This window comes from Barbus barbus, assembly GCF_936440315.1.
Source record: "Barbus barbus genome assembly, chromosome: 1".
NCBI classification, from domain to species: domain Eukaryota; kingdom Metazoa; phylum Chordata; class Actinopteri; order Cypriniformes; family Cyprinidae; genus Barbus; species Barbus barbus.
In genome coordinates, this window is record NC_136729.1 from 42,722,138 (window position 1) to 42,749,593 (window position 27,456).

A 27,456-nucleotide genomic window follows, 5' to 3' on the forward strand; every position below is an offset into this window, starting at 1 on the left:
AGCCTCATCTGTAAAGCATGGTGGAGGTGGTGTTATGGCATGGGCATGCATGGCTGCCTCTGGAGCAGACCCTCTCAACTTTACTGATGACTTAATGTATGATGACAGTAGCAGAATGAATTTGGAAGGATACAAAGCCATCTTGCCTACCAATATTCAAGAAAATGCCCCCAGATTCATTGGGAAGTGCTTCATATTGCATCAGGACAATGACCCAAAACACCCTGCCAGTTCAGTCAAGGACTTTATAAGGGCAAAGAAATGGAAAGTCTTAGATTACCCAAGTCAATCTCCAGATTTAATTTCACCAGCTGGAGAGGAGAGTAAAGGCAGAAACTCCCCAAAACAAGCAACAATTGGAATTGGCTGCATTAAAGGCTGGGAAAAGCATTTCAAAGGATGAGACCAAGAGTCTGGTGATGTCTACGAGTCCCAGACTCACTGCTGTGATTGTGCGCAAGGGATCTGCAACTAAATAATAGCTTTTAATCTTTTATCTGCATTATGTTCAACTGTCCCAATACTTCTGCTCACATCAATGAGTGGGATGAACTCTAAAAGTGCTGTTTTTTTTATTTGGTAAAACATGTTGAAACGGCTAATAATAAAATGTGACATTCCGTAGTTTTGTCTCATATTCATCTTTTAATACATATTTGCAAATGTCTTGACTCCACAGCCAACAGCAATTTTGTCTTTACTGTTCCAATACGTGTGTGTGTTCTTGCATGTTGGTTGGAGCACATTTTTGAATAGGTGACAAACGTTTTTCAAATATTAATATTAGCAGTAAAGCAGCTTTGTTAAAACATATGGAAATGCATTCCAAGTTTTCAGTAGCCATTATAACTTTCAGGAATAGACCGAAATTTAAGCCATTTCTTTGACGACCTTCATGTTCATGTCCACCAAAGATGTCCAATGGACTACAAAAGTTGTATGCACTTGGTGCCATTTCAAATTATTGATCCAAAATGGGTTCTCAAGTCTCTCATGACCAAATGTCACAGACATCAAACCTGACAAAGAACATATTACGGCACCATATTTGGGGAGTTACAGCAAAGAAACACAGCAATAAATAATAAAAATTTCGTTTGTGTTCCAAGAAAGAAATAAAGTCATAGAGGTTTGGTAAACTAAATGAGAGAATTTTCAATTTTGGGTGAACCGAAAAAGCACTATGCATTATTAGTCTTTCTGTGGTAACAACACCAGACGCTTCACTGGCTCTTTGACTTTTCTTTGACTAAAACTTCTGAAGTACTGTAACTCTGAGCAGGTCTCCGACTCTCCTGCTCCTTCTCCCTCATCAATAATGGAATAAGGTGGCATGTGGAGCAGGTCCTGGACCTTCAGAACAAACAGGGAGGAGAATGGATTCACCCCTGCAGGACGTGCTCATCAGCACGGTCAACAACGCCCCAATGATTGGGTTCAGACCGGCAGATCCGCAACTATGCCAAAAGTTCTCCAATCATCTCTAGACTTCTCCTTTCCAATTTCACAAGTGTGAATCAGATCAGACCCCATTACAGAGGATAAGCCTGTACCTACAGAGTGGGATCATTGCGCGGCGTGAGGACAGGCCCTCCAGAATGAGATGGCTAATGGTGACACGGACCTTCAACTATGGGTATAGGACACCTTTTCTCTGCATCTGATAGAAATACCAACCTAATCACAACAAAGACGGTCTCGCTGATGTTATGCATGAGTACGGGATAACAGAGAATAGAGGAAGAGAGAAAAAATAATAAGACAGGGAGAGGTGAAATAGGAAATGGCCAGCACTGGGTCATTCAGGAATTATAAGAGGAGAAGAAAGATCAAACTGGACAGGTGATTCGAGGCAAAACCTACATATAAGAGCTGTTTATCCTGAAGATTGGTGGTACGGCCTGTTTGCCACAGAGGTGAATGTTAATATTCACTTAATGACGATTGTAACTTGTGAGGTGAGTGCTGCGGTTATCGTGAAAAACAGTTGATTGTTACAAATAAGATAAGAATCTTATCAAAATATGTTACCAAGAATACACAAAGAGAAATACAAATTCTACAGGGTAGCTTACATAAAACATATTTGAAAAGTTGATATTTTCTGCACCGTGGCATGCTATACTCAATCTGCAAGGATTTGGAACAATATTTTCACCCTATAACCTCAGCCATATGTTTGCACTCTGTCCCAAACGGCAAATTTCTGGAACTCTTTCTTTAAAATTGTCTCCGATGTTCTTCAAATCAAACAGACATCTGCCCTTTAATTGCCATTTCAGTCAGGACCACTTTCGTAAAAGTTACAGTTACTGTTGGTGGCATGGTTCTGTTCTGGGCGAACTCCATGCGCCCGTCCATGCAGCCATGCCTGGACAGAGCGGGGAGAGCAGCAAGTCAAACCCCCCTGGGGTAACAGAACAGATCCAGTAATCATGCATACATATATCAATTCACAATTTACCGAGAGTTGTTGTAAACAGCCAGATACATACAGGATGATTGCCATGTACTCAAACAACCTCAACAGATATCAAATTTAAATAAATAAATCCCAGCTAGGAGGAGTTGGGGATGGAGGAGGAAGTTAAGAGTGACGTGCAGCCAAGCAATAGAAGAGAGGCTGAATGAATGGGATTTAAATAGACCTCTGTAATGGGTGTCGAAACTGGATTGGTACACGTCAGGAACAGCTGATGACGTGGCCTGCCTGAACTAACGTGATGCTTGATTTTTGGTGTTCCAGCTCAATGAGTGCATTTACATGGACCCTCGTAATGCGATTATAATGAGATTTTGACAGTATTGCGATTAACCTTTACCGCCGATTTTAATCGAAATATACAGGCATGTAAACACCTTTATCGCAGTATTGCCGCTCTGACCAAAGTGCGCATGCGCTTGTGACATACATGAATAACGTGACACGCACCTGTAATAATACGGAGATTATGCTGCATTCACGTGCTATCGGAATTATCGTAAATACAAGTCTCCTAGTCGGAAATTGGTCATATAAGGCCTCTCTAAGGCCGTTCATGTCCAATTTCCGACTAGGAAGCTCATATTTATGATAATTCACGTGAATGCAGCATAAGAAACGATGGCGGGGAAGAAAGCATCGCATTCTGGGGAAAACACAACTAGCTGCCACCAGTCTCTGTTCCTTACCCTCATCCAGAAACGGTGAGTAGAACGCGACGGCAGCGTATAGGCAAATAAATTCCATCACATTTCTATGGCGCCGAAAAAGCGTGGAATACAGCCAAACAAAATCATTATGCATTAGACGTAAATCAATTAAAACAGCGGCCAGTAACACACCTGCTCTTTCTGAGTCCATCATTTGTGCTGTCCAGTGGGGTATGTGAATAATGGTAGTAAAAAAATTTACCACAATTCTTAGCGAGTAATAAGAATAATGGAAATTGCATGTAAAATGAAATATTAGCATATTGCCTGCCACTAGGTGCATTAAAAACAGCCGTTTCCCCAGTAACGGCTGTACACAGCACTGCTCACAATCACAAACACTGCTTTAAATGAAATCGACCAATCACCGCAGATTAGCATCACGCAAAGGAGGGGTTTGGAAAAATTAATCATTGAGCGAATTGTTTGGGAGTCGTTGAGCAAACAAGATAAAAATAAATGCATATTATAAGAAAAAGTGTTTTTTGACCTTGCATGCATGTCAACCTGTTGTTGGGGACTCCCAAAACCAAAAATAGAACCTTTCATAACCCATAATAGGATGCATGTTACTGGACTAATTGCGAGCAATTCACCTGTGAATTTATTTGATATATATTTGGGGTAATATTTTCCAATGCTTTTGAAGTCTCTTGTGCTCATCAAGGCTGCATTTATTTGATCAAAAACTGAAATAGTAAAAATGGTAATATTGTGAAAAATTATTACAATTTCAAATAATTTTCTTTTTAATATATTTTAAAACATAATTTATTAGTCTTCATTGTCACATGGTTTTCCTTCAGAAATCATTGTAATATATTAATATAATTTGCTGCTCAATAAACATTTCTGATTATTATCAATGTTGAAAACACTGCTGCTAAATATTTTTTGTGGAAAACATGATACAGCTTTTTTTGATGAATTAAAAGAACAGCATTTATTTGGAACCGAAATGTTTTGTAACATTATAAATGTCTTTACTGTCACTTTTGATCAATTTAACGTGCCCCTATTTTCTTAAAAAATAAATAAATAAAATAAAAACAAAAATAAACTGTACTGCCTCCAAACTTTTGAATGGTAGTGTATTATTGATTGATTTGTTTTTTTTTACTTTTAAAAAATCTTTAATCAGAATGTTGTAACTTGCTCTTCCTGTGAAACGACTAACTCGGTGTCTGACTGCAGTTAAGCCAGCTGCATTCAGACCTGCCTGCAATGATCAGTTCTCATTGTCCAATCAGTAACTGATTAAGTGCCGCCCAACATTTTTTTTTTTCTTGCTCAATAGCCGTCTCACTCTGAAATATGTCACAATACAGTAGTAAAGTCAGTCATAACTTCAGTTTCATGTTGACTTCAACTTAAAAATTGATACTGATAAAAAATATCTATGGCCGTGTGCTGGAGTGTGTTAGAGGCTTTGCGCTGGAGTGTGTGTTACCTTCAGTCGCTCTGCTTCCATTCTCTCTTTATTCAGCTCTGCTTTCAGCCTCCTGATTTCCCCCTGTAAACCCTTCACATTCTCCTGAAGGTGACTGCATGAAGACAGGACAAACATTACAGCCTAATCCCATTTCACACAAGCGCACCCTCTCTCCGTATCTTTGCATGCACATTCCCTGCTACTTGGACCTAAAATCCATGTTTGTACACACTCCTAGCTGAGAGGAGCGGAAACCGCTTTGGACAGGGTGAGCGGGGCTTACTCTCTCTCAGCTGTCAGGTGGATGATCTTCCTGCTCTGGTCTTTGATCTTGAGTGCCAGTTTCTCATTAGTGTGCCTGGAGTGGAGCAGGGGCAGAGATAATGGGCTGCAGTGAGGAAGCTGCGAGCTGTTGTCACAATGAACCATGATGCTGAATGATAATGATACAGCCATTATAACACTGCCTCTCTCTGGATGCAAAACTTCTGATGCACCACAGACACTTTCTAGACTTTGTAAATCTATATACTGGTTCCAATAAGAAATACACAGTGCAACATGGGATACGATCTGCGATATGTAATGCAGTAAAAACTCACATTTGATGTTATGCAAGGAAAAACATTCAGCCAGACGGGCATTACTGCAATTTAAACACTAAAAGGGTGATAAGTAAAAAAAAAAAAAAAAAAATTGCTTATAAATCTCTCAACAAATTACATAAAATGGAATTAAAAATATTAAACAGGTTAATATTTGTTTTATTTTACAACATTGAAAAATATTTTTTTTAAATGTATGAAGGTGTTTATTTGGCAATGATGACCGACTGTTAATTAGTCAGCTATTTATAAAATACAAAATATACACAAAATAAAAACATAAATAGACACAAAGTGCTGATTTGAGTGGAACTTATTATTTTGTTATAATAGAAGAGATGGAGTGATACAAAACGCATTAAACTAGCAAAGCTACACTATAAAAAAATATTTTTTGAACTTGTAGATTTTTGGAGTATGCTTTACTTGAAAATTTCATGTTTATTTCAATGTGTTACTTGCTATTTCTTTGTAATTTTTTGTGAAATTTACTAGCAATTTCTGAGAAAAAATATTCAAAGTAAATAATATTTGTCAGTATAAATAAGAAATCAGTTGCTTGGGGCCAGTGTTATTTTAGTATTATTTATATACTTATTATTAATATTTTGAATTCAGGTTTATTTATTTATTTAGTTTTGATTTTAAATATAGTGACGTTTTAATCATTTTATGCGATTTTGTGAATATTTCTATCAAGCTTTATTTTTATTTTCAGTTTTAGTAATTTTAGTACTTCAACATAAACATTTCTTTCTGTTAGTTGACAAGGCAACATTTCTAATATTCATATTTAGATTTTTTTTTTTTTTTTATAATTTTGTTTTTGTTTTCATCTTAATAGTTTTAGTTTTAAGAATACAATGTAGTTGGCATTATACAAAAAATATTTGTCCGCAGAATGCAGAATCAAGTATTCCAACAGCTGTGCTTTTAGCATTTTACACTTACAAAAAAGTTATGTAATTTCATGGTACTGAATGATTTCTTGTCAAAAAGATCATATTTGTTGAATGCAGAAGACGAGATTCTTACTTTTGCTCCTTCACCCACTGGTTCTCATTGGTCACGACTAGCTCGCTTTCCCTGTGAAGTCGAGAGCTGTCACTCCGTGCGTCTCCTAAACAGTGCCGCAGAACATCGGCTTCACACACAGCTGCGCTGTACTTCTGATTGACAGCGTCCATCTGTGAGAGCAAAGCCTCGACCTGCACAGGAAGAGACAAATGAACACAAAAACACAGCAGGATAATAGAAATGAGGTTAGGATACTGTGGCTGACCTGAGCTACTTTAGCAGTGTAGTTGTCTCTGAGAGAGTCCATCTCCATCTTTAGCCTGAGCACTTCCTCGTCTCTGGCCCGCAGGGCCGTCATCTGCTGCTGTGAGCGCGTCAGCTGGGTGTGCAGCTCCGCCAGTCACCCCTCACACGCCCGAGCCTGAAGCGACAGAAATCAGTCCTAATTAAAGGCCAAATGTGTAATTTTGATGTTAAAATCTTAAATACTTCCTAATGTGCAGAGACTATAACTATATCTTTTGTTAACTTCCCCAGTTAATTTGTGGCTCTACAAATGACCTGATTTTGGGGCAAGACTGCCTGTAATAAGCTTTTTACCTGGAAATCGACTGCTTTGTCTGAAGAAACTATTAAGCATCGATAAATTAAATTGATAAAATGTGACAGTAAAGACATTTATAATGTATGTTTTGTTTTTTTAAGCATTCTTTTGAACTTTTTATAAAAAAGATGTATCACATTTTCCACAAAAATATTAAGCAGCACAACCATTTTCAATATAAGAAATGTTTCTTGAGCAGCAAATCAGTAATTAGTATGATTTCTGAAGGATCATGTGACACTGCAGACTGGAGTAATGATGTTGATAATTGAGTTGAGTTGACATCAGAGGTATTGTTAAAATTACATTTTAAAACAGATATTTTCATATTTTTTGTATTGTAAATATCCCACTGACCCCATACTTTTGTGTGTATTAATAGTATAGTAATAGTCCCTATTATTGATATACTATTATAGTTTTTGTTAATATTTTTCGTTTTCATTTTCATTTTAGTAAATAACATTTTTGTAATTGTGTTTTGTCATTTTAATGAGTTTTTGTTTTTAAAAGTATGTCTATATCAGGTTTTAGTTTATTTAGTATTAGTATATTTACTTTAGTTCTTAAAGAGATAGTTCACCCAAAAATTAACATTCATTAAGGGTCAAAGCTCTCAGATTACATCAAAAATGTCATATTTTTTGTTCGAAGATGAGCGAAGGTCTTATGGGTTTGGAATGACAGGGTGAGTACTTAATGACAGAATTTTAATTTTTGGGAGAACTATCCCTTTAAGCTAAATTAAATCTTAAAGTAAACTACGTGGAAATGGGAAATGCTGCAAGCTGAAATAAAATTATATATAAATATGTGTGTGTGTGTACATACACAAGTTTGTGGTATATAATATGCTGATAATATTCCTCTGCAAAGGACACAAAATATAAGTGCTGACTTAATCTTTACCTGCATTAAAATCTCTATCCCTGAACAAATCACTATTACACTCTTACGATGTGGCAAATCTATAGCACCTCACGCAATTTTGGCTCATATGAGATCTCAGGTTTTCAGCATAGCAGAATTCAGCTTAAATTAAAAGGCAGACTAGTTTCATGGCTAGTAACGCTGTCAGTGTGTAAGATGGTGGAGCGCAGTGACCTTTACCCAGAGCACACACACACACAGCAGAGGGGAGCCAATAAAAGCGGTGAAGAAAAGGAGAAAGACAATTAAAATGCTGCGAGCGTGTGTGTGTGTGTGTGTGAACGGGCTATGAGGTAGTCTCAGACACCTGTGCAGCTTTATATCCAACTCTAATCCCTCTGTGATCCCACACACAAACTCAAATGAGATTCTCGACTCATCAGTTTCTTCAATTCACACATGATTTATAGACGGGGGCCAGAGTATATTTGCAAACACACACACACGCTCGCTCGCTGTAATCATAGCACCTCACACACACACACTCCATATGAATACACAACCTTATGCAACCATAATTATGTGCCAGGCAGACAACACACACACACAGAAATGATAGCCGCCTTTATTCTGGCGTCTGTCTCCTCCCGCTTCCCCGCATCCTGCGTTCCACACGACTGGCGAGAATCATTACTGGCCTTCCTCTGATATGGCTGCAGCACCAACAGCAATTATTTTTAAAAGCCAGAGCTGAAAACAGACAACCGATGCACAACACACGCATAATCATTATTTCTGCAGTCCGACCGGGGTGTATGCATGAGTGTGTGTATATGTATACATTAGGGCCTGGACAGTGGAGACATTTTATTTTTTATTTTTCAGTTTTATTGTTATCCTGTAGAGTTTGCTGACCATAAAATGATGAGGATGGTTATCCAAAACCAATTAGAGTTACCCTACAACACTGACAGCACTTAAAGAATGAGAGTGAATGGTTTAAATAACTACACTGGCCCTACTGTCTGCACAAGCACTGCAGTTTTGCACATATTTTAGGTACTTCAGGACAAAGTGTCACTGAGGGGTCTGCCAAAGTCAGAGAACTCCCTTCCTTATGGACATCACTGTTGGTTCTGGAACATTTCTATCAACCAATCAGACTTTAAGTGTAGGTTTGGGTTTGTGGCTTAATGGCATTAGTATTAGTCAACCCTTTCTGTACTTTACCCAAAATTCTGTCATCGTTTACTCACCCTCATGTCACTCCAAACCTATAAGACTTGGGTTAATCTTAATATATCTTAAACACAAATTAAGATATTTTTTATGAAACCTGAGCGATTCCCGTCCCTCCATTGAAAATCCAAGTAACCAAAACTTTTAAGCTTTAAAACGTTCATAAAGACATTGTGAAATTAATCAATATAAATTGAGTTGAGGCTTTTATTTGCATTAAAACAGAAAAGTAATTTGCTGAAATCCAGGAAAAATAATGAAAACAAAAAAAGATTAGATGACCAAATTGTGACCTAAATGAATTTATGAAAATTTCCTTTTTGAACTAAACAATAAAATATCCACCCATTTCCTTAAATTTTAATTCTGAAAATGAAAATGCTTTTTAATTGTGATGAAATTAATAAACATGTAGTATGGGAAATAGAAAATGACAATTACATTAATTTTAATCATTTTGAACCTAGTGTTGCATGCATGGGTATGAAAATGTTAGTTGAAATACAGGTGTATGTTACTACTTTACAAATTGAATTGGTGAGGAATTTTACATATTCAATTTCTTACTGTATAAAGACCATACATATACATCTACAAAGCTGCAATTAATCTAGTGGCTGATGTTCCTGTAGCTGATGTTACTGAATACTTAAATAGTACAGCATGGGACACCCGATGCCAAGATTGCGGGTTCGATTACCCAGGGAATGCATGAACTAATAATAAAAAGCATACCTTGAATGCAATGCATGTTGCTTTGGATAAAATCATCTTGCCAAATGAATATATGTAAATGGTAACAAATATAGGCTGAACAATGAATCCCAATATGCATATGCATCAGTCTTACCTCCTCCTGAGAGCACCTGCTCTCATTGTGCGCTCTCTGTAGATCTGCGCTCATCTGTCTGACTCGCTCCTCCTGAGTCACCCTCTCTTCTGTCAGCTGGATCAGGCACTGCTGCAGACGGGCCTGCTCACTCCTCTGGGCCCTCACCTCTCGGCTGTACTCAGCCATCTAGAACACACAGCTAACTGGTGATATTTGTCTCCAGTGTGTTGGCATGTTTCACATTGTGTCTGTGTGGTAGTAGAAGTGAGCGTACCAGCTCCATATACTCTTTATGGGAGGCCTGTGCTGTGCTGAGCTCCAGTCTAAGGTCTCTCCCTCTTGGCTGCCTCTCGTATCCCCTGCTGCCACCTCTCCTGCTCCTGCTCCAGATCCAGCTTCAGCCTGGTCACCGTAGCCTGCAGAGCGCTCATCTGAGAAAAGAGCAGCAAGAAATGCAACATTTATCTCAAACTACTGTTCAAAGTTTGGGGTCTGTAAGAAATTAATACTCTTATTTAGCAAGGATGCATTAAAAGACTTTCACATTGTTAGGATAAAAAACTTAATGAAACTTGCCTTGATAACTATCTAAAATAAAAATAATTTCAAAAAGAAGTTTAAGGTTTTATATTTCAGTTTGTGTTTGATTCCAAATAATATATATTTATTATTATGTTTTTACATTTAGTCATTTAGCAGACGCTTTTATCCAAAGCAACTCGCAAATGAGGACAATAGAAGAACAAAATAGCACTGGATAGAGACTCTGGGCTGGATTATTAAAGGGGTCATACGATGATGCTAAAAATAACATTATTTTGTGTATCTGGTGTAATCCAATGTGTTTACGCAGTTTAAGCTTCAAAAAACACATTATTTTCCACATTCTGACGCCTTTCTGAAATGCGTCGATTTTTACATAGCTCATCGTTCTGAGAAGCGTGGTGTGCTCTGATTGGCCAGCTATCCAGTGCATTGTGATTGGCCAGATACCTCAAGCATGAGACGGAAATGTTACACCCAATATTTGAAAACACACAGCGTCTCCACGACATGGCGGCAGTGGCAACAATACTACAGCGAGAATAAAACTTACGCCTTCTTTCTTTGCGTAAACGTGGGTGGTGTTATCCTGTCATGTAGGGGCGTGTTTGAATGAGGCGTTTTAGGATGAGTTTTAAGCGTAGATGAGTCTTACCTTTTATATAGAAGAACTCTTTGGTTTTGAGACTTTGCAACTTTACGGATCTTATATGCAAGAACAGCTTGTAACACTTCAAAGACAAAGGAAGACTCGCATCATAAATAAAACCCTTTAATATGTGGCTCCCATAATACCTCTTGGTAGTGCATCTGCACTTGTTCATCTTTGGTCTCCGAATCGCTCCTGCACAGCTGCAGCTGAGTCTGGCTGTTCACTTCCTTTTCCTGCAGTCTGTGGATGGTGAACTGCAGCTCAGAAACACGCTCCTGATGTGTGTTTAGAAGCTTCTCCTGTTCACACAGCTACAGTATACACACACACACAAATACAGAGAAGATGGAGAGCTGACAATCACATTCTTTTAAGGCACTGTATCACATAGGCTACATATACATGCTTTTATAAGGATTTCTGAAAAAGCCATTTTTGCAACACAAATGTTGAGGAGTTTTGCATTTTGAAAGTTACAGCGTTTATTACCTTAAACTTTTATTTTCAAAAGATCAAATTTGAATCCTCATGATATGACGTCCTAATAGTGCAGAGCATCACAGATAAACTGGAAAGATGTGAAGGGAACTCAACGGCTGACATATTCACTCAGATGGCTGACTAAATTAGAGATATACTCCTGTACAACATATATTAAACTGGGATTAGGGAGATTAATTTGAAACTGCCCCTGACTTTTGGATCAGATCTACAAAAGTTTCTATAGATAGAAGAGTAAATTTACAACCAGATGAACAGAGGGAGCAGCTTTGCTTTAGACTAACATCTCTTCAGCGCAGAGTAATAAAATCATATTTCTACCTGATTTGTACACATTTGCATCATTTAAACTATATCGTAACGTGGAGGGTGCTAAATTATATTAAATTGAAAACAAATTGATTTGAATGAATGAGGCATTTATATAGCACTTTATTGTGTATTGCTGTACACCCAAAGTGCTTTACAATTATGTGGGGGTCTCTCCTCAACCACCACCAGAGTGCATGTGCAGCCACAGGACAACGGCGCCAGTGAGCTCACCACACACCAGCTACAGGTGGAGAGGAGAGAGAGTGATAGAGCCAATTCAATGAATGGGGACTATTAGGAGGCCAGTGGAGGGAATTTGGCCAGGCTACCGGGGTTACACCCCTACTCTGTTACGAGAAGTGCCATGGGAACATTTTTAATGACCACAGAGAGTCAGGACCTCGGTTTAATGTCTGAGATGGAGATTTTGATGGAGATTTTTTTTTTTTTTTTCTTTAAAATCAAATATTTTTACCAAGTTCACACCATTAAACAGAATTGTGTAAAAGTCTAATTTAAACCTAATAAACAAAGTTTTAGAATTTTAAAGGATTTAAAACAAACTCATTTTATTATGTAAAATAAATAAGAAATATTAAATATTCAGTACTATTTCTAGGTCACTAATCAAATTAGCAAATGCATGACATTGTCCATAAGAACACTGTACAGACAGTCAGATGTGCTTCTCTCCACAAGATGGATTATTCACAAATCATGCTGGATATCATAAGCATCAGGTTTACACAAACATGTGGAGCTCATGCTCTTTCCACAAAACTACAGACATACACGAGAATGCATGCAAGCATGCGTGGTTCCTCAGGCACACAGTAATCGATACAGATCAATACAGTGGATCATGGCCTTACAGGGGGCTTTGTGAAGCACTTTTGTTTAATAATGCTGCCGTTTAAAGCACCTTAATCTGCAGGGCTGAGATGGTCTCTCTGCTGATGTCCAGCTCTTCCTGGATCTGCTGTTTCTCCTGCTGGAGTCTCCGGTCTTCACACGCTCCAGCATCCTCCTGAAGAGGACAACATGAGCCTTATTTTACCAAATTCCATCCTCCACCAGTCCAGACAACGTAATATGAGTTTCAAAGTATCAAATCACCACATGCTGTGGTGATTTTATATATATATATATATATATATATATATATATATATATATATATATATATATTTTTTTTTTTTATGGGGGCCACCAGGGAGGACCTATGGGAAGCTGGATCATACCAGACCAGCGCTAACTAGCAAAACCCATACTGGAATTTATAATAGTTTAAAAGGTTAGTTCACCCAAAGATTAAAATTCTGTCATCATTTACTAACCTTAAGTTGTTCCAAACACATACAGTAAGACTTTCATTTGTCTTTTTGAAGTTTGGGTGGAATGGACTTTCAATTGAGGGACAGACATATCTCAGGTGTCATTAAACATATCTTCATTTGTGCTTTGAAGATGAATGAAAGTCTAATAGGTTTGGAACGACACGAGGGTGAGTAAATAATAACAGAATTTTCATTTTGGTTCTGCATATGAGTCTGTGCTTTGACATGCTTTAAAGAAGTAAACTTATTTCACTGTGTTAACTAACATAGTAAAGCAAATGTAAAGTACGTGATTATAATTTTAATTGCAGTGTGTTATTCAATATTACATTTAAGGTTAATATGTTTTTTTAATCTAATAAACTGCAACTTCATCATTACAAATGACATATTAATATATTTAAATGCATTATATAAAAGTTTCAATAGAAATTACAGCCAGTTAGCCAGTACATTCAGCACTACACTTTAACATATTTCAAAGACAATAGAAGTAATTATGAAATTACACATAAAAGTGTATTTCAGTTCTACTTAAGTGGGTCAACACTAGTTCACTGCTTCACTATTACATGACTAGTTCATCTACTTGCATTGAATAAAAATTTGAACTATGATACATTTTCATTTAATTGCAATTAAAATGCAATTAAGTGTCCAAAAATATTGCATTTAGTTTGCACTTAAAGGAATAGTTCACCCAAAAATAAAAATCTGTTGCAAATTTACTCAACTCCAAGATGTAGATGAGTTTATTTCTCCATCAAAAGAGATTTGGAGAAATTTAGCATTACATCACTTCCTCACCGGTGTATCCTCTGCAATGAATGGGTGCTATTAGAATGAGAGTCCAAAGCAGCTGATAAAAACATCACAATGATCCACATGGCATACTTTAATTATTATGGAAATAATATACTTTCCATAATAATTAAAGTATGCCAACCATTCCTATGTGCCATTCGCATTAGAACGACAGTGAATGGACTCTGGAGCATCTAAGGCCAAGTCTGGTTGAAGCTGGTCTTTTTTTTTTTTTGCATAGCATGGAGTGCTTACAGAGCAAATTGTGTATCAGGCATGAGAGAATGGGACACTTCCAGAACATCTCTCTCCAACTCAACTAGTCAGTCAGACAGACCAGAACGCATCTTAATTGAGGCATGATAACATGCAGGAACGGTGAGCATGAGAGAGAGGTTAGATTTAATTAGAGAAGGCAAGCGTGAATATTTAATGAGCGTGGCCGAAACTAATTACGAGTGCAGGGCGGCGATGAGCTCATGCAGCGTTTCAGCATGGATCAACAAATCACACCCAACTACAACAAATCAGACCCACCACAGCATCTCAAATCACTCACAAAAAAACTGGAAAAGCAAGAGAAAAGCTTAATGTAGCAGAAGTGAGAGTTATTGACCAACCCAAACCTTCTCGGCCTTCAGATGAAACCCAAACAAGTCAAGGGCAAGAGAGGGTGTCTGGGCACCGAAGCGGGCGGTTGACTAGGTGATGTGTCACTTTTTCATAAGGTTAAGAGCGTGGGGAGATCATGTGAAAGCCCCACGTGTCTCTCTTACCTCTTTCTCTGCTATTGGCGAAGCAGCCACGGTAACAGCTAATCGATCGCTCGCGAAATCCCCCAGCACACCCTCGCCGGGAATGATCAATATCCCTAGCAATTAGAATCCCCTATCTGCATGGCTGCAGGGACCTTGGGGTAGATCTGCGGCCCACAAACACCCAATTTAGTCTTCAACTTACCACTTAATTACTAAATCCTCTGTAATGCGTATTGGCAGATGGGAAGTTGTGCTGAGCACCAGCGGATGGCTGACTGAACAAGAGACCTTTGGCAAGGTGCAAGTTAAGATGCGTTCTCTCGTCCCCTTCCAGCTAGTTAAACATCTGTTTCCACATATGGATCCAGACCCACAGTGATTCCTCCATTGAGCAGCACACCTTCTCATAGGAGGGGAGAGCGAGAGGTAAAAGCAGCACGCCAAGGATCATGAAGGCAAAAACACACTCTGAGCTGTCCTGAGAATTGCAGCTTCGCTTTATAAAATTCGGTAAGTGTCAAAGGACACGTAATGTAAGAGCTGTTGGCTCATTTGGGAACTTGGTTTGAGTTCCAATCCCATTCGCTCTCCCTAGCTGATGCTGCATGCAAGTCCTCCAGGGAAACTCATAATTATGGGTTCATAGTATAATTAAGTAATTAGGACTGTGTGTTGAAGTGATTTTGTTTGGAACATAATGGTGCCCATTTACACTTGCCACTTTATCGGTTTTTATTAATCAGATACCTATCATTTACACTTGGCCACATGCAGTAAAATGAATATAAATCTGATCTGATGCAAATTCAACAGTGTTCACGTCACCAGAAGCAAAAGATATGTTCTGCATTTTAGATCATTTCAAAATCAAAGGACGAACGTTGAGAGAACATCATCAGCACTGATGACAGAATTTAGCATTCACCACTTTTAATGAAGACGACTGTGTGTTTAACTTTAAGATGAATGTTGAGTTTCATTTGCATGTGCTTTCTGAAGAAAGAAGCTCATATCTGGTGCTGCAGTAGTGCTGCATGGTTACCAGAAGCTGTTATAACACTCTTTCACACCTTATTTTTTTGCCATTTTGGAATGAGTAAAATTTAGATATGAGACTTTTTTTCAGTTTTGGGAAGAGTAGCATTCACATATGTGGCTTCAACAACCAAAACATTCATGCAAACAGTTGCATCTGGGATGGTTTGTGCATTTTGAAGGGCATTTACACCTTTACGTGAACAAGTAGCTATTTATTCAAAGAAATTGCATGACGTGGGCAAATGTAAATAAGCCGATGGACATTTAGGGTAAATTGTAGTTTTCTTTCTTCCTTTCTCTTTTATCTACCAACAAACCAAAGATGCTTTTTTAGCAACTGCAACACAAAATGGAGAGCAAATGTGTATTAGGTGTGTAATTGAGGCTGACGTACTTTATCATGACTTCCATAGAGTTCAACAGTGCCGTCCCTTAGCTCCAAAAGTATTTTTGACCATTAATTTTTTTTTTTTACCGCTAGGGGTTTAGAAATAAGCTGTTATCAAACCATACAGCTACAAGGTGAATCGCAACATTACAAACTTTAATTTAAAGCAAAGAAGCATTTAAAGGGATAGTTCACTCCCCCCAAAATAAAGTATAATCAACTAAACCTCTTACTTCTGTTGGGCACAAAAGAAGATATTTTGAAGAATGTTGGTAACCAAACAGTTGCTGGTAGTCATTGACTAGTATTCTATGGATTTTTAATTTTTTTTCATTTTTGGGTGAACTATCCCTTTCAAAACTGGACAAAAAAGCTTTGCAACCTTTAATAAAAGAACCAACAGTCCAATGAAGCATTGCGAATGACATAATCGAAATAAATGGAAATATAAAACTATTGATTTAAAGATGTTGATTCTATATATAGGAACAATCGTGTATTATGCAAACAAATATTTAAGTATTTTTAGAGTGTAGAGACTAACTAGATTACGTTATTGATTATTGTCAGTGCTTCATAGGAGAAGAGGGTCGCTAAAGAGTTCTTAGGCACAATTTGATTGTCGTCATTCTGTTTGGCAGAAATTTCGGGTAACACTTTAGTATAGGGACCAATTCTAACTATTAACTAGTTGCTTATTAAAATGCCTATTATTAACATATTGTCTGATTATTAGTACTTATAAAGCACATATTCTGACCATTTTCTACATTCCTAATTCTACCCAATACCTAAACTTAACAAGTACCATACTATTAATTAGCCGCAAATTAAAAGTTTAATGGGGTAAACGTTGAAGTTAAAAGTTGTGGTTAATGAAGTGTGACTGAAATGTCTTTACAAAACTATGAGTAATGTAGTTTCTTACCAGTAATCCTACTGTTAAACCTGACTATTCAAAAAATAATTTGAAATAATATGCACCGATGATTAACAACACAGTAGCTCACAGTAAGTCTGTCTGTAAAGGTTTCGAAGTTAGTGTTAAAAATCAATTCCTCTATGGAGAAAATTAATAGAATATTTTTACTGTTGGAACCCAACTGGTGCACTCTATTATCATGCTGCTGTCATCATGGGAAATGTAGTTTTAAATTAATACCTACATTTTAAATTAATAAATTATTTTCTGCAGTAATTGACAGCTGCCATCCATAGAGTTTAAGTTGTATTTAACCTGAAATAGGTATACATTAGACCTGCCCCAAACTCTGAAAGTCAGGGCTCAAAGAAAATCCAGAGTTTCCCACTGGTAAGACTGGCATTGTGGTGGCGTTCATGTGCGCTCATCTGGTAAATACGATCATTCAGACATGACTTGAAGACAGTATAAAGCTGAGAAAATCAGCTCATAGCTTCACTAGCAGCCTTAATATGAGTGTGATATGAGAGCGTCATCCTGAGGAACTGAGTTTGGAAAGCTGTCCAACTAATCACTCAAACTGCATTCAAGCACACTGGAAAACAGTCAATGCTGAGAAAGCAACATGCAAAAATGGCAGCCATTTTTGCTCACAGGTGTTTAAAGGGCACCTATTTGGACATAAATGTGTGTTGGGAGTGTGTGAACACAACCACCCTACAATGATAAAAATCCACTCACTCCTCATTTTTTAATCCCCTTTAATCCAAGTCAGTCTCTCTAGGCCTGCCGTTTTGATTTTCACGCACTGTGATGTCACATTGCGTAGGGCCAGGCCACGGGGGCAGATTGACAGGCCTGCATTGCCATAGTTTCTGCCCTCAGCGGTTGTAAGCTGTCCTCTATTTTCTCTGCGCTCAAGCAGCTGTGACATCAACAATGTCTCGCAAGCAATCCTTGTGCTCTGTGTTTGGATGTAAGACTGAACATAAGAGTCTTAATTTTCTCCCAACATCTGAACTGCTGAGGACGCCGTGGATTACTTTCATTTTTCAAGGTATGATTGTATGTTGCTGCAAACAGTTTTGTCAGAACACATGGTTACTTTTGAATGGCCATCCATTTTTTACCCATATACAGTAATTGTGTAGTTGTGGAATCTACCAGCAGGGGCTAGCTGGACCATGCTAACCCCCTAGTTTTGGGTTTACCGTGAGTCCTGGAGCTCCTGCTGGGTACTTTCCAGACACTCTGTTATTCTCTTGAGCTCTGCCTGGAGTCTCCTCTGGGCTTTCTCTGCCCGCACCACCTCTGCCACACGCTCTGAGAGCTGCTCCTGAGCCAGACACTGACCTCTTTCCAACAGCTGCTCTTTCTCCTGCTGCCGCATCAGCTCCTGGGTTGAAACATATGCACATATAAAACATAATATCTGTGATTTCACTTCGAAAGCGTCAGAGTTTTGGATGTGATTAACAATATATGCACTACCGATCAAATGATTGAGGTATGTGTGTGTGTGTGTGTGTGTGTGTGCATATATATATATATATATATATATATATATATATACACACCGAACAAAATTATAAACGCAACACTTTTGTTATTGCCTCCATTTTTCATGAGCTGAACTCAAAGATCTAAGACTTTTTCTATGTACACAAAAGGCCTATTTCGCTCAAATATTGTTCACAAATCTGTTTAAATCTGTGTTAGTGAGCACTTCTCCTTTACCGAGATAATCCATCCACCTCACAGGTGTGGCATATTGTTCAGTGTATATATATACACATACATACAAATGCATATAAATAACCTTTCATTAAGTCTAAGTCATTATATGTTGTAGCCCATAAAAAATAACATGCCAATCCCTTTTTAGGGTATACCATGGCCACATCTGCCTGTCTTCATCTACGTTGAGGATATTGTTTCTAATGAGCATCATTCCCACAGTGGTGTGTGTGAAGATGTGCATGTATCTAATGGCTTGAGGCTCTGAATTGATGAGCTGTTTAATTTCAGACGGGAGACTCAGACTGCTGAAGAATACAAACAGGTGCACAAACCCACACACTCTGTCACACAGATTTAAATGCAATTGGTTTTCTTTTGCAAAATCAAGAGAAAATCACTGCCTTTACTGAAATGACCAAATTAGACCAGCATGAATTTCCATGGTTTGTTCTCGTGGGTCAAGCAAGCACATGTGAAGAAACAAGCTTTCTCTGAACCAAAATTTCTCATTTTTGATCCATTTTAACAAAGACTTTTTATCAGCTGGCGCCAAGATTGTTTTTAATGAATGTGTCCTATCAGAGTAAGCACAGGTATAGTTTAGTGTGTAATACATTTTAAAATGCTCATAATCAGACTACAGTTCCATTTTTATCAATAACCTGATTATATATTGTTTACACAATGGCTGTAAATTATTCTTAATTCATTGATTATCCCTTTGTTTATATTTTAAGTTTTCTTTTCTAAAAAAGCTTTTCAATTATATATGTTCAGATAGGCTTCTACATTTGATGGTGAATGGATCTGTCTGATGTTGGTTAATGGCCACATACTGTAATATGCAGGTAAACAAATACAATATTTAATCCTGTTTGCTGTGCATTTTATATTTATTTGTTTTTACTTATATAAAATTTTTATGATTTCATTATTTACTAGATTTTCATCAACTTGAACCCCCTGCAGTACCTTCAAGAAGCCCTGTTTGGGAAATCTTGACTAAGGTATGTTTAATGCACACCATGTCTTTGATAACAAAAAAATTAATATAATTTCTATTACCTAAATTGTATAATGTACTTGATTATGGTAATAACTACAATTGTTGTCATGTAATTTGCTATCAATAACTAACTACAATTTGTAAGTAATCTATCCAGCACCAAGTTTGGCTTAGGTGTCCAAATGTATTTGCAGTTTCAGCAAATCTTCAGCAAAGCTTTTTTCTCATTTATTTAGGAAATTTACAATTATTCATATCATGGCAATTCACCATGAAATTTCTACAGGTGTTCTGCTCTGTTACCCCTGTCTCTGCAACTGTCTCCTTCAGTTGTTCTCTGAGCTGAAGCATATGTGTTTTGAGGGAGGCGCACTCTTTCTCCCTCTGCCTTTTCTCTTTCTTGGATCTCTGTAGATCAGCATCCAGCCCTCGAGTAGAGATGGCCTGCCTCTCTACCTCCACCGCCTTGTTTCGGATCTTCTCCCGCGCCTGCAGAAGATCAGCCTCGGACTGTCTCAGTAGGGCGTCTCTCTTCTGGATAGCCTGAGAGAGAGCGACTGTGAGAATCTGCCATAGGCAAAACGTATCTGATCTGTACATACAGTGTGTATATATGTGTTTGTGTACTTGTTTACCTGATCACACTGCCTTTGAGCTGCCTGTAGTTCTCCTTCCAGATTGGCTACCTTCTGTTCCAGAGAATCAACTTGTGCTCGTCTCCGGCCCTCATCCGCTGCATCCGCCTGGAGCTTCCTCACTTGCTCCTGCAGCCGCTGCACCTCTGCAAAACACACGGCTGATTGGAATCAGTGTGAGAATCGAGTGAGAAAGTGAACTGCGAGTTCACTCACCTGCCGCACTGGAATCTCGGTGCCGTGCTGACTCCAGCTGGTAGACCCCGCAACTCCTGGGCGTTCTGACCGCAGCGCTCCAGCGACTGGAACAGCGCCTAAGGACAAACACACACACACTTCCACTAACATGCGAAGTCGTCACACAGCTGTCAAACTTCTGTGACTGTGCCTTGGGGGAGTCATGTTGATGCCCGGGGCGCTGGAGGGGCCGACCTAAGGCGGATAAGAATTCCCCCTCTTCCCCGAGCTGTCTCCATTCCTAAGGCTATCGCTATGCCCGCTGCTTCCGCTCGCCTCTCCGACTCCGTTCCTCTCCCATCTGACCTTCACTTAGCATCCCCACTGCGGCATGTACATATATGCCTGCTGAGGTTTCGTCGCAAGGCAAATACCCGGTTTGTCCCTGACAGGTGTTGCCTCCAATCTGGCAGCCTGTGCTTTAGACACGCCAACCATTCAATTAAGTCTCTGGGATGCTCTACGTGTGGGTGCCATCTCTTAATTACCCTGGGAACCGCGTTGCGCTCGCATGTCACGGCTCTGACAGGTGAACCGGCGTATCACGGCTCTTGACGCCGCGTTTCTGTCTGCTGCATGCAAACAGGACAGGTTTTAGCGAGATCTGATTGTGAAACTAATATAGAAGAGGCATAATCAGCAAACACGGGCAAGGTTGAGGGCCAACACGTGTCAAGACAAATTTATATTTCATGGCCACTTACAGATGTATAAATAGCCGAACGAGGTGCTGAAATCATCTATAAAACCTTGCTAAAAGGTTGCCAGAAGATGGCGGGCACTGTCATCGGGACAGAAGGGTAATCAATCTGAGAAGGGGGAGCGGGTGGGCAGTGGCATGAGGAGGGCACTAAATCACGCCGCCGTTTGCATAGAGTGCGACGAAACTCTGACACTTCGGCTGACGTGCGAGCTCCCCGACAGCCTGATGGATCGCTCCACTACACTCCATTAAAGCTGGATGGCTTGCTGCCACGCTGACATAACAAACAATTAGTCACAAAGGTGCCCATGAACTTGCGCGAAGACTCTCCGGATTCAATCAAAGCCTCCGCTCATGACTGATAAATAGTCCCCGAGTTGCACGGTGTCAATGCATACAGTAACGTGCGACACGGGGAGCAGGTGGGTCCATTTAAAGCCCATCTTTGTAACAGGCAGAGATTACGGTGATGGATCCATGCAGATGTGAGAGTAGCATGTGGTGTTTCTCTCAACTAGAAAGACAAACACTTATAGCCCTTCACTCACGTGCTCCAGTTCCTGAATGCGGGACAGCTGGGATTCGTAGTCTGAGTCAGAGTGAGCATGAGTGGCCCGGTAGATGGAGAAATCAGCCTGTGTCTTCACTACCATCTCTTCTTGCTCTTCAGCCTAGAAAAGACACAAGGTTTTAAGATTTACGGTGATGTTGGAAATTCATATGACAGCAACTGGCCGTTTACACAATCAAACTTGGGGGCAATAAATATGAAAATTGTCTTCCTGTTATTACATGGATGCTAGAAACACCATGGACATTGGTTTCGTTCATAGGGAACACATATACTAAAAAATATATCTTGAAAAACCTTAAAGCCCAGTAGTGCCGACTTACCTGCTTTTTAGTTAAGACTACTGAATATTAATTAGGTGACAAATGATCTATCACCTAATTAATCTTCATAAGCCAGGATGATGCAGTTTATTACGTGCCCCGAACTTCTCCAATGTCTCTTATGTGCCTGGAAATTAGTTGAATTATCTCTTAAAAATAGCTATAAAATAGGGAAGCAATTTGTAATCTAGAGAGAAAGAGTGGGTAGTCATTATTCTGAACTGTAAAACAGCATATAAAACCACAGCTCTGTTTTGATCTGGTCTCTATTTTCATCTCTTCAGCCGTTAAGGTCTGATAACAGGCCCTATTGACAGTTAAGTTCTTCTTCCTTCTGAGAAAGATAAATCAGTCCAGCACAGCGCTGTCAGAACTGAAGACTGAATATAAAACAGTTCCAAATGGGCTCGGGCCTAATGAAGATAATATTTCATTATGTAATACTGTCTGCTGCTGCTGTTCTGAGAAACACATAAAACAATGAGCAATGAAATACATGAAATATAGACATCTGATTAAAATAAATTAAGATCTTAATTTTAAGGCAATTAAAATAATAAAAGCACATATGAATGAATGAATGAATGAAAATGACATGAAGAAAAAACAAAACAAACCGTAAAACTTAAAGTTAATCCACAAATTAAAATACTGTTACCATTTACTCACCCTCATGTCATTCAAACCGGTATGATTTTCTTTCTTCTGTGGTACATAAAAGAAGATATTTTGAGAAATATCTTTGTTTTTCTGTTTTTTGTCCATACAATAGAAATCAATATAGAATAATAAAAAATTTGGTAAATTTGGTTCGGTTACCAACATTCTTCAAAATATCTTCTCTTGTGTTCTGCAAACGAAATAAGTAGCATGAGAGAAGAAGTTATGTCCAATTTATGAATGAAATGTTAATTTCAGTTCAATGATTTGATAGATGTACACAAAACCGATCTGAATGATTCGTTTAGAAATTAGACTGATCCGGTTCCTTAGTTGACTCAATGAGCAGATAACAGTCCACTGGAGCGGAAGATTGGCAGTAAATAATGACTAAAATCTCACACAAGCTATTATACTAATTCAGAACTCAGACATCATATAAACTACTTTATGGATACTTTTATGACGCATTGGCACTTTTCTTGAATCTTGCATCAGTCCCAGTTTATAATTTTATGGAAAGAGCAACCTGCACATTCAACACTTGTGTTGCACAGAAGATTCAGATTCATACAGGTTTGATTTGACATGAGGGTGAGTAAATGACCAAATTTTCAAGTTTGAATGATCTACCTCAAAATAGCTGTATCAAAATCGTTAGAAAGCCCCTGGTCCAGCTGAGCATCATCTCAGAGAGTCCTATACAGCAGTCTGTCTACGAGTATATTACAGCTGACAGCTTCCACTGAGAATGAAGACAGTGAGGCGACTGACTGATGTGATTGTTTTACATCACAATCACAGATAAAGGAAACTTTCCTTCTCACTCTGTTGAAGGTTACGTGCTGCAATGCCGACAGCCCAGCAGGTTCTGAGTGAGCGGGAGCAATTAGGGGGAGCTTACACATACGGGAAGGAGACATGGGCGAACGGCTGAAGGACGTGTGTGTTCTGAAGTCCTGACTGCAAACAGTTAGATCAAAATAGCGTGTATGAGTGCGATGTTTAGGGATTGCTAATGGGACGCTGGGCATCACAGGCATCTGAGAGGAGAAGCCAGAGGTGCTGGAGGAGAAAAAGGCACGGGAAGGTCCTCACACCAAGTGTGCACAGTATCTGACAGAGGTGACCGCACCGCTGGGCTGTAGACAAGGCCTGTCCCTGCACCGCTGAGAGCAATGCCCATTATTTCAAGGAGACACTGCAGACCCAGCAGGCTTTTCCACTTTACGCCACCCAGCTGCCCTCCCGGTGAATGTACAGGCAAGTCAAAACAACTTCAGGTCCATTTAAACACCAGTCGCTGTGTCTGAAAGGGCCACACATGCAATCTTTACCTAACAACTACAAATCAATAGCAACTTCAACTCCCAGAATTCCTCAAGAGAGCCTACAGCAGCTCTTTCGCTGACACTGTGGGAAATGAAACACCTGGAAATGCTCTCTCCTCACATAGCGAGAAGTGGGAAGGTTTTGACCTGGATCAATACAATCCGGTAAGAACACAAACGTATCTGAAGCTCAGATTGGCTTTTGCACCCGGAGAATAGCGTAGATTCGCTTCCCCATTGTGTTCACACCTCAGGCAGCACTAACAAGCCACTTTCCACCTGTATGTGTGGTAACTAGGTTTCAATTGGCTTGATATGCAATCTGAACCCAACAGAATTCAACTCTAGGGAACAGATGAGCATGCTAAGTCCGTTGCATTATGGGGCATTCATTGTTCAGATCTGCAGCCTTTCTCATACTCAGTTTAATAGTTCACAGGTGTGAAAATACAGCGGTTTCTCAGAAGCAGGACAACTCTTCTGAATCAATATCTCTAGAGTAATATTCCTGGGTCAATGACATGATGTTGATTGTTTTGATGGATCTAATAACTTTTTTTTCAAAACCATTAAAAATGCAATTCATACATGCGATGAATCGGATATACATCTTCTGTGAGGAGCATGTTTTCATTTTCTTAATTAAAATTGATTTTGATATATTTGGGGAGAGACACCAAGCAAAACATCAGGGTGATACAACTCTCCAGAAAAGCATAAATAAAGAAATAAAGAAATTATTAGTATCAAGAAATATATTTTAACAAAAATATGTTATAGCTTTTTAATATTTAAAAAACAACTGTTTTCTTAAAGTCATGTGATAATCTTTTTTAAGACGAGACAATGATATTTATGAAATAATAAGAAATAAATTCTACTGTGAGATAAAACTACCTTTTAACTTTAATTTTTCTTTAAAAATAAGTAAATAAAAAGGTTAACAAAATTAAATATATATGAAAACACTAATATCAATATTATTCATAGCTTAATAAACTTAAGAATATAGTAAAGTCAGGGTGATACAACTGTAATAATAACATAATTGTAAATACCTTTTATCTTTTTTTATCAAAGGTTAAAAAAGGTTTTATATATATATATTAGTGCTGTCAAATGATTAATCGCGATTAATCGCATACAAAATAAAAGTTTGTTTGCATAATATACGTGTTCTGTGTATATTTATCATGTATATATTAAATACATACACATACAGTATATATTTTGAAAATATTTACATGCATTTACATGTCTATATTTATACTCATATAATATAAATAAATATATTTAATGTATAAACATAACATATTTTTCTGAAATATATACATGCATGTGTGTGTATTTATATATACATAATAAATATACACAGCACACATACATATATTATGTAAACAAAAACCTTTATATTGGATGCGATTAAACGCAAATAATCATTTGACAGCACTAATATATATATATATATATATATAACAACATATTCAATATATACACTTAATATTACTATTTATTATTATTATTGTTTGTTTGTTTAAATATTGATGATGATATTGATCTTGTTGTTTGAGGATATCGATAATAAAAATGTTTTCATTGAAACATCATATTTCATCATTGAATAATCAACTAATCAGATTCCTCATATTCCCTTTGAGTTTAGTGATTATTAATGGTTAGGAGTAGAGGTAGGGTTTGGACTACATTTGTTTGACAGGAATGACAAAGATGTTTGATTCCACTTGAGAAGGAACCCACCTACTCAAGCTGTGGGTTAGTTAGTGGTGTTTCTGGTCGGGTTACCTGTCGATGAAGGGTAGCAGCGGTGTCTCTGAGATGTGCTCCAGCTCTGAGAGGTGCTCCAGCTCTCCCAGTGTGTCTCAGAGCTGCTGGCTCAGAGCGGCGAGGGCATCGTCTCCACTCTCCAGCTGGGTGCAGTGTACCTGCAGATCCCCCTGCAGAGCTACAACCTGAGCCCTCAGACGGAGGACCTGCTCTTCCCTCTGTGCCACCTGAAGAGACACAAACAACAGGCCAAAAGCACTTCAACACCACCACTGTCTTCTCTCAGTAATGCAATATACAGCTTTATAGTTTCAGTTTAGCTAAAAAATTAGGGTCATTAGGGATCTGTTTTTATAAACTAAATGCATGACTGAGTCTGTTTGGTATTTGCTGCAATGTAAAAAGGTATTAAAATTGTATATTTAACAGTCTTTTACTGTAAAAATACATTAAATATATGGTAAGATCGATTACAGTTATTCACTGTATTTACAGTAGTAAGGAAACTTACTGTTAAAATCATGATCATTTTTTTACAGTGTGACACTGATACAATACCTGTATTTATAGCAATTCTGTTATTTTTAAGTACAGTACAGTACAGTAAAATGATGATTTGATTATTTTCTTCATTTGGTCCATTGAATGTCCACTACCATTTAAAAGTCTGGGTTCGGTAAGATTTTTTTTTTACATGAAAGAATTCTCTTATACACACCAAACTTGTATTTCTTTTTTTTTAAGTTGTAAAAATACAGTAAAAAATATATATTTTTATATATATTTTAAAGTTATATTTTTAAATATTATTACAATTTAAAGTAATTGTTTTGTATTTGAATACATTTTTAAATGTACTTTATATCTGTGAAGAAAAGCTGAATTTTCAGCATCATTATTCCAGTCTTCAGCGCTGATGCTGATTTGAAGCTCAAAATATTTCATAATATCATCAATGGTGAAAACAGTAGTGCTGCTTAATATTTTTGTGGAAACTGATAATTTTTTTCCAAGATTCTTTGATGAATAGAAAGTTCATAAGTACAGCATTTATTTGAAGCCTTCTTTAATCATACAAATGTCTCTAATGTCACTTTCATAAATTTATTGCTGAATAAAAATATGAATTTCTAAAGAAAATGCATTTCTCATTTCTGGTGCACTGGAAGGTATTGGTTTAGAGGAGAAGTACAACTACATAGCACTTTGGTTTGGTTTATTTATATAGCACTACTAAAAGAACCCCAGGGGTTAACCACAGTGCTTTACATAAATGCAAACAACCAAAACACCATCGCACACATACAGACAATCTAATAATCACATATAACCTACTATGTAATTTAACTCACATAAACTGCCACCCTAAAGTGAGCTTTCAGAAGTTTCTTAAACATTGACAGAGATTTAGTAGACCTGA

At 38.0% G+C, this 27,456-nt stretch overlaps 1 pseudogene across 1 annotated transcript in view; it reads right to left on the bottom strand.

Annotated features, from left to right (window-relative positions):
• LOC306870409 overlaps window positions 1-27,456 on the bottom strand; it is a 202,268-nt pseudogene that overhangs the window by 6,175 nt on the left and 168,637 nt on the right. Inside the window, exons 17-31 of the transcript in view lie at window positions 26,055-26,263; window positions 21,915-22,037; window positions 20,643-20,740; window positions 20,427-20,572; window positions 20,095-20,334; window positions 18,257-18,441; window positions 14,499-14,505; window positions 12,722-12,826; window positions 11,130-11,297; window positions 10,066-10,222; window positions 9,810-9,977; window positions 6,512-6,667; window positions 6,265-6,437; window positions 4,908-5,033; window positions 4,643-4,736 (exon numbers count right to left, since the gene is read on the bottom strand). The product of the transcript in view is annotated as an uncharacterized misc_RNA (transcript). The remainder of the gene's footprint in view (window positions 1-4,642; window positions 4,737-4,907; window positions 5,034-6,264; window positions 6,438-6,511; window positions 6,668-9,809; window positions 9,978-10,065; window positions 10,223-11,129; window positions 11,298-12,721; window positions 12,827-14,498; window positions 14,506-18,256; window positions 18,442-20,094; window positions 20,335-20,426; window positions 20,573-20,642; window positions 20,741-21,914; window positions 22,038-26,054; window positions 26,264-27,456) is intronic.